Below are 16,317 nucleotides of genomic sequence, written 5' to 3'. Positions count from 1 at the left end.
TTCTTAGGACAAGGGTCCCTATTATGTAACTTGACTTCTTGTTGTCAAAGAAGTATATATTTGCATTCTTGAAAATATTCTGTAAGTTACAAATTGAAAAGGTGAAATCATGAAAAGATGCTAAATATCATTGTGGTGAGGATATTGCAAAATAGAAGCACAACCCAAATTTAGCAAATACATACTAGAGTGACAAAATTTTAAACAGAAAATCACAATATCAAATGGCAATGATCATGCAAAACAATTGGAACTTCAGTGTTTCACTAATGGAAATGTAAGAATGGTATCACCAATGTGGAAGATATTGACGGTTTCTCGTAAGGCTCAACATCCATTTGCTATATATCCTAGCAATTACACTCCTTAGTAATTAAATGAAAACCATGTTCACACATATATAATACATGCAAATGTCTAAAGCTGTTTTTTTCTTTTTCTTTTTCTTTTCTTTTTTTTTTTTTTTTTTAGTCCTGGAGATGCAACCTAGGGGCATCCTACCTATGAGCTACACCTCCAGCCTTATTTTCATTATTTATTTTGAACCAGGGTCTCACTGAGTTGCAAAGGACCTCACTAAGTAGCTGAGACTGATCCTCTTATCTCAGCCTTCAAATGCTGGGATTACAAGCCTGTGCCACCACACCCAACTTGAAAGCTGTTTATTTTTAATTATTAAACTGTATGCATCACAAGAGTCATTGACTGGAGATTGGCTAAGCTATGGTATAAACATACAATGGGATACTATTCTGTGATAAAGAGGAATGAAATCTGGATATATGTAATAACATGAATAAAAAGTGCACTATGCTAAGCCAAAGAAACTGGATCAAAAGGAATAGAACTGGATTGACTAATCACACTTAGTATAATACATTATATATTTGTGATTAGTCAATCACAAAAAGTAAAAAAAAAAAAAAAGGATGCTAATATGCAGAAGCTAGAGAGAAAAAGGGTCATAGAAGGAACTCTAGACACAAAAGGAGAAACCATAGAGGAGCAAATAAGGCAACCTAACTGAGGGGAATGGGAAGAGGAAGAGAAAATTCTTTGATATACATGATGTACATTACAAACATACCAAAGTTAATCACTAAGCCAAACATGAGAAGGAGGGAGGAGGAGGGAATGGGGTGGGAAGTGGGGAAGGGCTGAGTGAGTGATGTATTCATGTTTGCCTCTACCATCTTGTAGCCCGTTAAGATGTATAGATACAGTGCACCACCAGTTTTTAAAAAGCCAAATAATGACTACAGTCTGTATGCTTCCATTTGTACTATATTTTTCCAATGTCAGGCTATAGGTATAAAATATAGATCAATGGTTATTGGAATCTGGGGCAAAGGAAGTAGATGACTGCAAAGGGTCCCCAGGTTTTGAAGAATAATGGGGCTACTCAATATCTGAAGTAAAATGGTGGCTGCACAATACCTTATATTTGTCAAAAGTCTTAGAATTCCATAGTAAAATTAAAAAATTGGGTAATAATATATATAAATTTATGTATACTGTTATATATGTATATATATGTATATATGTATACTGTTATATATATGTATACTGTTATATATATGTATATGTATATGTATATATGTTATATATATGTATATTATACTGTTATATATATATGTATACTGTTAGTGTTCTCTCCAATTCTCAAGGAGAGATTATTTGTAGTTTCTGCTAGTATGCTATCACCTATAATGTTGTACTTTTCCCAGTTTAGTGGGCTTCTGAAGGCTTTGAGGTCTTAGTAGGGCACTGTTATACCAGGTTGCTGTGTAATACAGTATGTAGAGCCCAAGGACGACAGTCAGACAGACAAGACAGACAATATTAGTGAAAGAAAAATTTACTATTTGGATCATCTGAACACACTGTCCACCTAAAAAGATTAGATCAAGAGACAAGTATAAAAATAATAATTCAATGTTTGGCAGGTAGCTCCTGAATAAATTTCCACAAATGGGAAGATTGGTTGCATCCAACATTAATAGGTTTCACTTGGTTTATTTCTTTTCCTAGGAAAGAGCCATTTAGAGTATCTCTCCATGAAATAAAAAGTATTGTCTCTCGGAAAGACTAAATTCCCTGTGGAGGTTATTAGATAGAGGTCAGGATGTTATGTCTCTTTCTCCAGCTCTTACTTTTCCTAATGGATCAGGTACTTGAGTTATCCAAGGAACTTTGTCATAGTCAACACTGATTTCCCACCCAGAATCACCAGGGTAGACCAAAAAGATGAAGAGTAAAAGCAGGATTTCCCTTGCATTAGCTTAATTCAAGAGAGGAATAAAGAAAAGTGGTATCAAAAGGAGAGTTGCCTGGATTTTTTTTAAGATGATGGCTTGAACACTTCACCTCTGCTGAGGGACGCCAAATGGTGGACTCTAGGCACCCACATTGTCAGCAATGCTGGTGGAGCCAGAGGTCCACAGCTGCATGAGAGCATCTGCCTGTGAAGGCCATCCTTCCACATGTGAGGGAGTTACCACTGCCTTAAACAAAAGGGGAACATGTAAGGAGAGTTTCTGCAAAATGTAGAGGTTAAAAAAGTATTTTCTAATTTTTTCTGTCAGACCAGCAGAGGTGAGGTCTAAGGCATTGAGTGTAAGATTTAACCTCAGCAGAGAACACTTGCTAAAAACTGTACATAAAATTGGGAGCCAGTGGCAGCCCTTCGTTATATTCTTTAGCCTCCTGTATTGGCAGGTAAGGAGACATGGCATAACATTTTGATATTGGCATTTGACAACTTTCTAATCTAACCTTTTGACACCTGTTTTGTGTCCTATCAAATTTTGATCTTTCTCTCCATGTTAACTTGATATTTTCTTTCATACATCACAATTCTGCTACATTCAATGGGAAAAAATAAGGGATCCTTGACTCTGCTGAAGAAAAGTTTGCAGAGCAATGCAACTTTGTAAAAGTTAGCAATTCTGATGTGGCATGTATTCACTAATTATTTTGGCCAGTAAAATGGTTGATAAATATCAGTTGTCCATTAATGCTTGTAAAAATATTTTAACTTGAGGATATAAATGTATTAAAATTTTTATTATTAATTTTATCCTGGAATTTTCTATTGATAATATGTAAAAGTTTCTAGAAAACAGTAGAAATAACTATACTCCAAATGAAATATATAGCTAAAACAGAAAATTAAAACCCTGGAATGAACAATAAAATTCTTCATACTATTTTACATACTATACATACAATACATACTTTACATACATACAATTTTCATACTAAAATTAGTTGAAAGAGAAAGAGAGAGAGAGAGAGAGAGAGGGAGAGAGAGAGAATGTAAAAAAATCCTGATGTGTATAACAATCCAAAAATTATTGAATCAGTTTGTCTACGATCACATGACAAGTTATTGATGTAAGTAAAAGAAAACATGGAATTTTCTCCACAACTTGAGTAATACAGAAACCACTATCTTGTTCTGTGTTAATAAAGAAAATAATACAGGATTATAAGAAATAATAAATTGGAATACAATTAGAAATATTTTGTCAATAGTTTCTTCCAACAAAAAATAATCAGTTAACAATGAATTTTATTTTAAGAGAGGCTGAGAAATTTTTACCTCTTCAGATGAATGTTTTTATAAGGAGTCTCAGAAGCAGGGTAAAAATCAATAAAATAAATATTTATGAAGGAATATATTTTGCAAATGATGTCACTTCCTAAAACTGAGATTTCCTACTAGGCTTTAGTGTCATGGATTAGTACATGTCTCTTCACATGCAATCAAAGCCATGAAGAGCTTAAAAAAACAATTATACTGCATATTGATGCTTTTATATCGATCGTATTCATTGAGGCACTGTCCTCGCTTCACTACCTGATTAACTCTGCATAATACTTAAATGTGGAAGTCATTCATTTATCAATGTTTATCTTAGAATTACACTGGACACTGCACTCTGGATCCTCAAGATTAAGGTCTTAGCAAATCATTCTTTTAAAAAGAAGGCAGAAAAGTAAACTGGCTATTTCAAAACAGCAAGATAAAAGTATCCAGGAAAAGAAAGCCCAGAATTCTGTGAAAACAAACAGGAATAGCATCTAAGTCACGCGCAGGAAAACTGGGGACTGCCAACAGAGGCGTCCTGAGCTGAGTGATAAGAAATGAATGTTATTAGGCTGGTGGAAAAGGAGAATTTAAGACGAGGGCAGTGGCAAGATGACTAAAATCAGAGTCCAGGAAGGTATTTTGTAATCATTTCTCTCATTTTTTTCTTTTTTTGCCGGTCTGAGGATGTAACCCAGAGGCATTTGACCTCTGAGCTACACCCAATTTTTTATTCTTTATTTTGAAACCGGGTCTAACTGAGTTGCAGACGGCCTCACTAAGTAGCTGAGGCTGTCCGCGAACAGCGATCCTCCTGTCTCAGCCTCCCAAATGCTGAGATTAAGAGCCTGCGTCACCACCCGGCTCATCATTTCTTATTTTAACAAACCGAAGATAAAGGGAGTAAATAACCTTTCAAGGTCACATAATTGTTATATGGATACAGGTTAACTGCTAGTACATTTATAAAGGTTTATACGCTATCCTAAAGTACGAATCACACTGTCGTTCTCATTATTGAGAAAGTTTTTATTTAGGTATATTACTCTGTGTGTGTGTGTGTGTGTGTGTGTGTGTGTGTGTGTGTGTGTGTGTTTTACCATGGACTAGACTCAGGGGCTTTCCTATCACTGAACTATACGTCCAAGCCTTTTAATTATTTATTTATTTATTTTGGTTGTGCTGGGGTTCCTGGAAACCCTTCTACCTCTGGGCTACACTCCCAGACCTATTTTTATATTTTTATTTGGAAATCAGGTCTCTTAAACCAGCGAGGATGGCTTCGAACCTGTGCGATACTCCTGTCTCCGCCTCCCAAGTGCCAGGAATCACAAGCGTGGGCCACCACGCCCAGCTAATTATTTTTATTTTGAAACAGGGTCTCACTATGTTGTGAGGGCTTTGCTAAATTAGTGAGGCTGTCCCTAGACCTGCAATTCTCAATTATAGGCATACACCTCCATGCCCAGTTGGATGTGTACTTTTTAATAGTCATAATATTTCATCACATATACTGCCTCATTCCTTTCTGTGTTCTGCGGAAATAATGAGAAGTAAAGATTGGATGCTGCAATATTCCACTCACTAGATTAGAAATAAGAGGATAAGAAAGACATCAATGTCCTAGTGGATGAAGTACTTGTATCCATGATAAGAACTATGCTGAACATTTCCAAGAAGATAGTGAAACAAATTTTTAGTAGTAAATATCCACAGCTGCTGGGTAAAATGCTTCTTTCAAAACAAAAGAATCTCTTGCTATGTTCACAAACATCCACTTTAGCTTTCTGAATTGTTCTCACAGAGAATATCAACCTCTCCCTCTGATCTTCCTAATCCAGCTATGTCCATACCTAGAGAAGCATTAGGGGCTCCCTGTAAGTCACCCAGTTTCTCACTCTGAAATGGAATAAACTGGGCGAGATGTGCATGTATGTCTACAAAAGTATTTTCTTTATACCACTATGATGTATGAATACATTGCACCAATAAAAAATAAATTAAAAAAAATTAAAAAAAAAAAAAACATGAAATCAGTACATTGGACTTCAAAGATGTTTGTTCTCTGATCCCTGCCTTCATCAATCTCATTCCTGAGCCCTCTACTTAGTTTTTCAGGGGCACCAAGCTTTGATCTACCTCAGGCCCTTTTGAAACATTGCTTCTTTTCATTCCTAACACAGCTGAATTGTGCCCATTTTTCAAGTCAGTCATATCCTCAGAAAGGCCTTTCCTAATTACCCTAGTCTTAACTGGATCTTACTTCCTATTTTATTTCAAATAATACTTTTTTCTCATATTTTTACACAAGTGTATATTTCCTATTGGTTTAATATTTTCAATTATGTTTCTCTTGTAATCTCATTTTGTACTATAGTGTAATTGTTAGAATTCACCTATTAGAACCAATCACATAATTTGTAATGCCTAGTAGAAAATGAAGTGCATATCTCTTATTCAGAAATTATTGAGGGCCAAGCACGGTGACACATACTTATAATCTCAGTATTTGAGAGGCTGAGACAGAAGGAGCACAGTTCACGGCCAGCCTCAGCTACTCAGTGAAGCCCTTTGCAACTCTGTGAGACCCTGCTTCAAAATAAAGAATAAAAAATAGGGTTGAGGTATAATTCAGAGGTAGAATGTCCCTGGATTCAATACCCAGTACCACACACACAAAAAAATCATTGATCATTTCAAGGTGAGGAAAGCAAACATTGATCCAAGCAGAGCAGTCTCTGAGAATAGTACTACTCAGGTCACACATACCTGAAGCTGGCTCTGTTATGACATTATATCCACTGTCTACCATAATGCCCTGTAAAGAAGCACTCAATCAAGGCTTGGTATAATGGAAAAAATGATAAGGAATTGAAATATAGTGACACATCCTTATTTTACTATGTGAGTAACTTATTCAGAATATTCCCAAGGAACACATTTTGAGAAAAACGAAGAGAAAATTTAAGGCAAGTGAACCTATGGGAAAAGATAATAAAGTAGAGGAAGGCAGAAACACAAAATTTCACCTTCAAAATTTTGCTCGGGGTCATTTTTCTGTATTAAGAAACTTGGAAGAAGATTCCCCAAACATGAAATAAGAATATAACTCTTTAAAAAATAATAAATTTAACATTTGGAATGCATAAAATACTCTACACACAGTATTATTTCACATATTTTATTTTAAGCTTCCCAACAATTGTGAAATAGATTTTATTTCTTATTGCCCATAGGTAAGAACTCTACAAATCAGAAAACTAAGATATTGTGCTCAATTATTAAAAGTGAGATATTTTGAGAGCTGAAATAAGTTTTTGTATCCAGGATAATACTGCCTGACCTAGGCCTTAGGAAAACCCTCACTGTGGAATGTCTTCCTTGAAATTCCCTAGGTTCTACATTGGCACCTGGAACTGACTGAGGCTGACAGTGCTTTCTGGGTGAAGCACCCTGAGCCTGGAACCCACATGTTCCCCAGATCCAGTGGATCATCTTTGGGGTTCTATATGATCTTTGATGGCCAACTTCATGTGAGATATAAACTGTCTCTGAGAAGAAAAAAAAAAAAACTGAACAAGTTATTTAAAATTATTAAAAATCAATACAATGTACCAAAAGCCTTTTGATCTTAGAAATCCATCCTCTAGGTATGTAGCCTAAAATTATTCAACACTAGAAAATAAATGCACCAATAAATGCATAAAAATAAAATAAATATAAGTTTAAAATTTTTTCTATTTTTGTAATGTTATCTATAAATATGAGGAGAAACATTTTATCACTTTACTTGTCCACTATGACTGCACAGGACTTTTAAAATGAATTATCAGGTTAAGTGGGACTTTCAGGTGTTGCGGGTGAAATGTACGTGGTGGTGTGTGTGTGGGGAGAAGTAATTCCTCCCCCACCACCACACAAACAGACAAACAGAAAAACTGTGGATTCTTGTCCTAAGCTAAGAATAAGTATTCATCGCTTGGACCATTGCTGAAGATTTAAAGGAGTTTATTAGAAAGATAGAAATACAGCCCCATGCCAAGATGGCATGAGGGGATGACTCGAATGAGTACACCCAAGGGCTTACACGTGGACTTGGCCTTTTATATCCATGACTTCCATCTTGTTTGCGTGACTGAATGTCCCTGTAAGGTACCTCCCCTAGCAAGGTGGGGTGAGGTGTCTCTTTTCAAGAAGGGCAAGGTCAAACCCTGCCCCATCCCCCCTAGATCTTGTAGATCTGTCTTTAGTAAGAGGAAGCCCTTGCTCTCCTCTATTGACTTGTTAATTACTTTGAGCTAGGTTTATTTACATTGGAATAGCTGCCTGTTTTAGGCAGAAAACAAGTCCTTTCTTTACCCATGTCTGCCGCCATTCTGACACAACTATTTTGAAATATACCAATTATTTTCTTTTGAAATATATTAATAATCAGAGCTTTCCCAAATCTTCCTAGGCCATTCCAATACTGGCACATCAGGTAAATGGAAATTATGGAAAATTAATAATTATAATACATTAGATTCTAAAATAATTACACTTCCCAGACTCTGGTCTAAAAACCTTGTATTTCAGATATATTTCTTATTAAATATGCACATTCCTGGGATTCCTCCAGTGGCTTCTAATCCTCATTGAGCCATATGTGTTGTGGAGAATTCTCACTCACCAGTCTAATTTTGTCCAATGTTGCCTCTGGTTTTTATTAATGAAAGGTAAAAGGAACGGTGCTCAGGATTCCCTCTCCCTGCACAGCCCCTGCCCCAGGCACCCAGAGTGATCACTTCATCTTTTCTTTCAGCTCTGGAATGCAAGTCTATTGAAATTCTTGGAGTGAGTGAATTTGCCTTATCTGCAAAGTCAATTGATTCTTCCTATCAATGTGTCTTTATTGCTTCTAATTAATACTAGGAGGACTGCTCTCCCAGGTTGGTCACATACTTGCCAAGTGAGTGGTGAACATGCTGTGTTCAAGCAGGATCATCTTTCTTATCTTCACAGGATGTTTAGCTTTTTCTGTCATTTGTGGCACTGTGTAAAAGGTAAGTTATGACACAATTAGCATTGTAACATTCTAGTTAGGAAGCCATTAAGTAAAGAACTTAATTGGAGATACAATTAAAATGTTTTTTTTTCTTTGCCTATACTCTAATATAAATAATATGTTTACTATGACAAAAATAGTATTATTTATGTGCACAGCATGCTCTGAATTAGACTTTAATTTGTAGTCAACCTTTATGAGACATGGTAGCTCTTCTTGAAAGAGCCAATGGGAGTCAATATTTATTTGCACTGTTCATGATAGATGATGGGTGGGTAATGCAGAATCATGAGTAATGCTAGAAGCAGATTTAAATAAGCAGAATAAGGTAAATTGACAGGCAAACTGTTTTAAGCAAACCAATGCTGAAGAATTATGGAGTTGTATATAGTTACAACATTTCATCCTTTTTCTTAAAATTGAAGATGTGAAAAGAGGAGTTATACATTTGACAATAAAGAATACAGAGAGTTAACAAATGGATCTGATCAGGAAGAGGTGTTACTTGGACATTATGAATCATCTTCAAATGCATTGATTGAACAATAAAATAAATACATGAATACCGCTTCTATATTCACTATATAATCTTCAATGATAATTCACACCTTACATAGGCCATGAATTTTCCATTATATTTCCAACTTAAATCATTTATATAATCAGAATGAGGCTCCACAAAAAAATATTTGCCTGGAGTCACACATTTTCTGATTCAGAAAGTATAAACCAAGCTGTATTAGAAAGGAAACTACACTTTTATAGAAAAGAATGAAAAAAGCTTCAAACCTGTAGTAAAGCAGATAATGCATTTGACTTTTGCATGCCTAGGGAAGCATATGTTCTCTTGTGAAAGGAGAAAATCAATCACAATTTGTATTGAACAATAAAGGTAGGTTTTTTTGTGTAGGAGAAGAAACTGAATTAGCTTTTACCAACAAATTGTATTTAATAGCACAGAAGATCAATCTAAGGCTTAAAAACAGGAAGCAGGTTGTAAAGATGCACATAACTGTGTAAATAATTACAATACAGAGCTATAGTTGTTAACCTGATAGTTTGGACTTCTGCACCACAGTCTCAATGTTAAAAGGAAGCACAGTTCCTTCTTGGAGAATTGTCCTCTGGGTCAATTGGTATCTGATTATTATGCCCCACTAGCTTCCCTCTCTCCTTTTTTGGTGATATATATATATATACACACACACATACATACATACATATACATATACTACATATACATATACATGAGGAGTAAGGGGTAGAATCTGAAGAGAAACAAACCAAGATGTGTGTGCATGAATATATCACTTTAAACCCCATTATGATGTGTAATTATAATAGACAAAAGAAATCTCTTTAAAAGACATCGATAAAGAACTTATAAATGTCAATGTTTTGCTTACCCCAAAGAGAAGCAAAGCAGAGAAACAGAGAAAAAGTAGCCAGATTTCCTTTGTCTTTCTAAAGGAAGAAGAATAAATCACAAACTGATGTCAAATTTTTAAAGAACCAGAAGCTGGGTACACAATTTTTGTCTACACATTCCTCTCCTCTCATATTTTTTTAAGCAGCAAATTTTGCACATCCTGCTCCCTCAGTCTGTCTTCTCGCTTCTCGCTAGCCTTCTTGCCAACATCCAAGGTCAAACTAAAAAAAGGTTTTTGTGTTAAAACAGCCTTGAATCTCTGAGATGAACCATACTTTGTCATGGTGCATGATTTTCTTGATGTGGTTTGGAATGCACGTTGCTAGTATTTTGCTTAGAAGTTTAGTGTCTAAGTTCATCAACAATATAGGCCTGTAGTTTTATTTTTGTCAGATATCTTTATTTGGTTTGGGTATTATTGTAATGTTGGCTTGATAAAATATATTGGGGAGAGTTCTATTCCCTTCTATTTCATGGAATACATAGAGGAATATTGAGATTAGCTCCTCTATAAAAGTTTTATAAAATTCTCGTGGGAAACTATCCGGGCCTGGGCTTTTTTTGACTATAGGTTTTTTATTACTGCTTTGATTTCTTTGATTGCTACTGGTAAATTTAAATTTTATACATCTTTTAGACTCAGTTTAGGAAGGTTGTATGTATTTAGAAATTTGTCCATTTCTTCTAGATTTTCATTTTTTTGGAGCATAGTTTTTTTTAAATTAGTTTCTGAACATAGAAATATTTTATATTTCTATGTTGTTGGTGGTAATATCTCCTTTTTCATATATTATTTTAGTAATTTCTGTTGCTTTTTCTTTTTTTAATTAGGTTGGTAATGGTTTATATATTTTGCTTGTTTTTTTGAGAAACCACTTTGGTTTTATTGATTTTCTGTATTGTTATTTTTTATTCTCTTCTTCATTGATTTCTGCTCTGCTCTTAGTAATTTCCTGTCTTATACTGGCTTTGGGGTTAAACTGTTCCTGTTTTTTTAAGGGCTCTGAGGTGTGTTATTAGGTTATTTATCATAGTTTTATTTTTATATTGTGATTATTATTATCATTATTATTATTTATACTGGAGATTTAACTTAAGGGAATTTTACCTCTGTGGTATGCCCTAACTATGTTTTTTATTTATTTTGAAACAGGGTCACATCAGGTTTCTGAGAATCTTGCTAAATTAACGAAGCTATCCCTGAACCTGCTCTCTACCTGTCTCACCTGGGATTACAGTTGTGTGCCAACATCCCAGCAGCAGCTTTACTATTATTATTATTATTATTATTATTATTATTATTATGCGGTACTGGGGATGGAAGCCCGGGGCATTCTACCTCCAAGCTATCCCCCCAGCCTTATTTTTTATTCTTTATTTTGAAACAGGGTCTCACTAAATTGCAGAGAGCTTCACTAAGTAGCTGAGATTGACCGCAAACCACAATCCTCCTGTCTCAGCCTCACAAATGCTGGGATTCAAGTGTATGTCACCACGTCCAGCTAGCAGACCTTGGAAGTATTTAAGATCCTTTGGTAGGTATATGCACAAATAAACGGGTGAGAAATGATTACTCAGCAACTCAGCACTATGTTGGCACACTCCTGTAATCTCAGTACTTGGGAGTAGGTTTCAGGACAGCCTCATAAGTAGTGACACTCTCATCAACCTAGGAAGACCTTGTTTCAAAATGGATATGGCTGGGGGGGTATAGTATAGTTCAGGGATAGAATGCCCCAAGAGTTCAATCCCAAGTACTCTTCCCCAAAGCAAGAAGGAAAGAAGGAAGGAAGGAAGGAAGGAAGGAAGGAAGGAAGGAAGGAAGGAAGGAAGAAAAGAATATCAAATCACAATATAAAACATGGAGGAAACTTAAAAGCTTGTTACCAATTGAAAGGTGCTAACTAAAAGAATAGAGAATGTATTAAGATAGTGAAAACATTTTGCATGATGTCATAATGGCGGCTACAAGTTTTTATTTAGTTTTCAAAACTCATAGAATGTACGAGAGCAAGAGGGAGCCCTAATGTAAACTGTGGACTCTGGGAGATAATTAGATGTCAGTATAGGTCCATTGATTGTAACAAATGTGCCACTGTGGTGCAGGATATAGATAGTGGAGGAGGATATATGTGTGAGTGGAGTGGTGAGGTCAGGAGATAAACGAGAACTTGCTCTACTTTCCATCCAATTTTTCTGTAAACCTAAAATTGCTCTAAAACAAAGACTAATAAAAGTGAAAAACTACAATAAAACCATTTATTTGATGAAGCTAGTATTTTTATTTCCACTTACATAAATCACATGTCTAGAAAGTGATATCAGAACTAAAGACCTCTGACTTGTGAGCCAATTCTCCTCTGTGCATAAATATAATCCAAGCCAAAAAACGTAACAGATACCCTTATCTATCAAGAAGAAATTCCTCATTCCCTTCTGAACTATTATAAAGTTCATAAGTAATGATAGATTGAAACTTAACACTTTTCAGAAAAACATGGGAAAACTTAGAGCAAGAGTTAAAGAAGAGTAGACCAAGTGTGAAGGGATTATGACACACATAAAATCCATCTCATTTTCTTTCTGATTGAAAAAGTCTATACTTCCTGTTCTGCTTATAGATCAGTTGGCCTGTGTGACTAAATACCAGAAAATGGCTGTGAAAGAAAATAACCATCATCTTATAGCTTCTTTTGTAAGTCTTCAGGCTGTGAATATACTCTTAGTCTATATGGATTCTTATCACATGAGATACTTTAAACAATGAGAAAATATCTGCCTTAATTTTGCAAATAAGATCTCTAGTTGTGGGCTGGGAGTGTAGTTCAGCAGTAGAGCTCTTACCTAACATGTGCAAGCCCCTGGGTTCAATCCCCAGTAGCACACACGCACATATACACGCGCGCGCGTGCGGACACACACACACACACACACACACACACACACACACACACACACTGAAAACCCCTAGCTACTATTATATTTGTTATGATTTGGTTCTTAAATGTCTTCTAAAAGGCTCATGTATTGAAAGTATTATCCTGAATGCAGCAAGGTTCAGAGATGGGCCTTTTAAGCAATGATAGGATCTAGATTAATCTATAGTATGGATTGATAATTTGAACAGATTTTCTGGGCAGTAACTATAAAAAGATAGGGCATGCCTAGAGGAAGTAAATCACTGGGGTCATGCTGTAGAAGGGTTTATCTTCTGGCCCTCACTGCCTCCTCTCTTCCTCCTCCTCCTCTTCCTCCTCCCCCTCCTCTTTCTCCTCCTCCTCCTTCTTCTTTTTCTTCTTTTCTCTCTCTCTTTCTCCCTATTCTCCATTTCAGCAGACATGAGATAAGCAGCTTTTCCTCTGCCTTCTATTCCTTTCCACAATGGATGAAGCCAACCATGAACTAAGACCTCTAAACCATGAGTCCAAATCAATGTCTCATCCTCTAAGTTGTTCTTGTTAGGTATTTTGGTCACAGTGATCAAAAGCTAACACAATATACAATCATTATTTAATCCAGTAGAGGACTTTGAACTTCTAGTAGATTATCAAAGACACTGTATGAATTATACCTGGCCTTCTAAATTGTCTTGAGAAAACCAACCCAGAGAACACCTCATTTGACTGTGGCAAACAAGAATATTAAACTTTAATAGGTTAAGCCATGGGAATCTGGGTTTAATTATAGCAGTTAGTCTACCATATAGGGATTGTGGTATAAACAAATGTGTTACTAACTTCAAATTCAAAGTTATTGATTTTGGCTCTCTGCTGGATAGTTAACCATTATTATGTTTTTCACTTGAATTCCTAGAATAGCCAAAGTGGCATAGATTTTTATATGGATTATAATTCAGTGCTTACTACTGTGTTTTCACATAAATACTCAAGACACAAAACTGAATTAAGTAGAACCTGTTGAATTAAATACATAAGAAATGTATTCAAGCTCTAGAGGATTAGGTGTAAAGTGAAAACACAGACCAGGGGCTTAATGCCAACACTTTCTGCTTGACTTTGGATGAATAAATAATCTCACAGGGCAGGGATGGACAATGCATCTAGGAAGACACTTGTGACTCTAAAATAAATATTTGATGGATATCTAGACATTCTTTGTTCTGCTCTAAAAATCTTTATTCCTTTCAATTTGCCAAAACTTCTAAAATATTTTGCATTCAGACTTTAAAGCATTCTGAGCATCTGTTGTTTCCATTCTGCTTGTGAGCCAAATCATATGCCACAGACACCAGCTTGCCTCTTTGGGTCACAGCTACTTCATTATCATGGCTAGTGCAGAAGGCTCTGACTTCCTCTCAGTAACTTCTCCTGAGATTTATTACAGAAGGTATTTTTTAGAGTAAGTCCCTTAACATCTGCCTAAATTTAGTAGATATGATCATTAGCAGTCATTATATCTAATCAACATCTAATCCTCATTAAAATACTACATTAATAGGATAAAATGGGAGCAAAAATCCAATCATGTTAAATGTTCATTTTCTTTGAATAAACCTTTAGCAGCAGAAAATGTGGGGCTTTTTGAAACATGGCTCTACAAGAATGTTATGTGTGACTTTTGGGTCCTCTCTTGAGGTTTTTGTTTTGTTTTATTTTGTTGTTTTAGTTGTTGTTGTTTTTTAAGCCTTTACTTTCCATGACAAATGGATTCATTGAATCCCAACTAAAGGACAATTGAAGAGTGTATGCTTGGCTATTTACTTGTGGAATTAAAGAATATTGAGAGCTATAATGGTAAGCAAAACAAGTTATATTCTCTGAAGGATTAAAATTTACTTATTTCATCTCCAAAAGCAGTATTCTCTGCAATTTTTATATATGGAAATAAGCTAATTCATTGCTTTCAGTCAGTACTTTAAAAGGTGTGATTTACACACACTCCATTTTTCTTCCAAGTGCCACCATGCACCATCTTGGGACTCTGCCAACAAGAAACCATTGCCAAATGTTGCCTCCCCAGGGGGAAAAAAAGAAAGAAAAGTGTTATTTACTTCAATACCTGTTATCTGTGGCTTTCTTGATTTGTGTGTTATCTTGTTACCTATGGATAATAAATCCCAATGTCTAAACAATTAAAAAACCCTGAAAATTTTAGTAGATATTAAGACTTTCTTAGTGATGCTTAAAGCATATAAATTATGCCCCATCAATGCCCTGACTTTAATTACCAAGTAACATAAAGAAAAAGGATAACTGAAGAAGAAAATAGCTCAATTATGTTATGATCTTATATGAATGTATCACTTACAAAATATATGGGAGGAGAAGGGAAGGATACAGAGGGAACTATACCAAGTGATATACGCATGTATATTTGGATTACTTAGACTCTCAATATGATACATAATTACAATGTACTAATGAAAGCATAAAATAAATGCAGATATCATTAACACCCATTTTTAGAGATATTATATATCTGACTTAATGCACAGGAAAGATAAATCTACCTTTCTTCCCAACTGGTATATATATATCCCTCTTCCAATTCTTTCTTCTAAAGACTTTTCTTAGGGCCTCCTTCTTCACAACCTAAATCCTACTTGCACCTTGTTACAAAAACTCTATATGACTATGTTTTCCTAGCTGTCTCCTCACAAATGCCCCTTTCTCTCACCTTTAAGGAAAAACTACTATCCATGGTATTTTTCCAATTTTAGAGAAGTTGAGAGAAAAAAATGGACAACAATGAAGAAAGGAAATGTGGCTCTTTCACAATTTTATGTTTTTTATATTTTATATATTGACAAATATGGCTATTTTTTATTGGTCCATTCCAGTCATAGCCCTATTTTTTTATTCTTTATTTTGAAACATGGTCTCACTGAGTTGCAGAAGGCCTCACTAAGTAGCTGAGGCTGTTCTCAAACCATGATCTTCCTGTCTCAGCCTCCCAAATGCTGAGATTACAAACATGTGCTACCACGCCTGGCTTAAAAGATGATAGAGGCATACATGCACACATCAATCATTTAGCTGTTCCTCAATTCCCACCCCATTTTCTCGCCCCTCCTGTTTTCTCCTGTGTGGCATAGTGATTGACTTTGATATGTTTGTGAATGTACATCATGCATATTAGGGAATTTTCCTCTTCCCCCTCTCATCACCTTTAGTTAAGTTGCCTTATTTGCTCATCTATGGTTTCTCCTCCTTCATCTAGAGTTCTTTCTATGACCCTTTTTCTCCCTATCTGCCACATATTAGGGAGAGCATTTCAGATTTTACCTTTTGT

The sequence above is a fragment of the Muscardinus avellanarius genome, assembly GCF_963383645.1.
Source record: "Muscardinus avellanarius genome assembly, chromosome: 1".
Lineage (NCBI taxonomy): Eukaryota > Metazoa > Chordata > Mammalia > Rodentia > Gliridae > Muscardinus > Muscardinus avellanarius.
Note: the sequence above shows the minus strand (reverse complement) of the source record.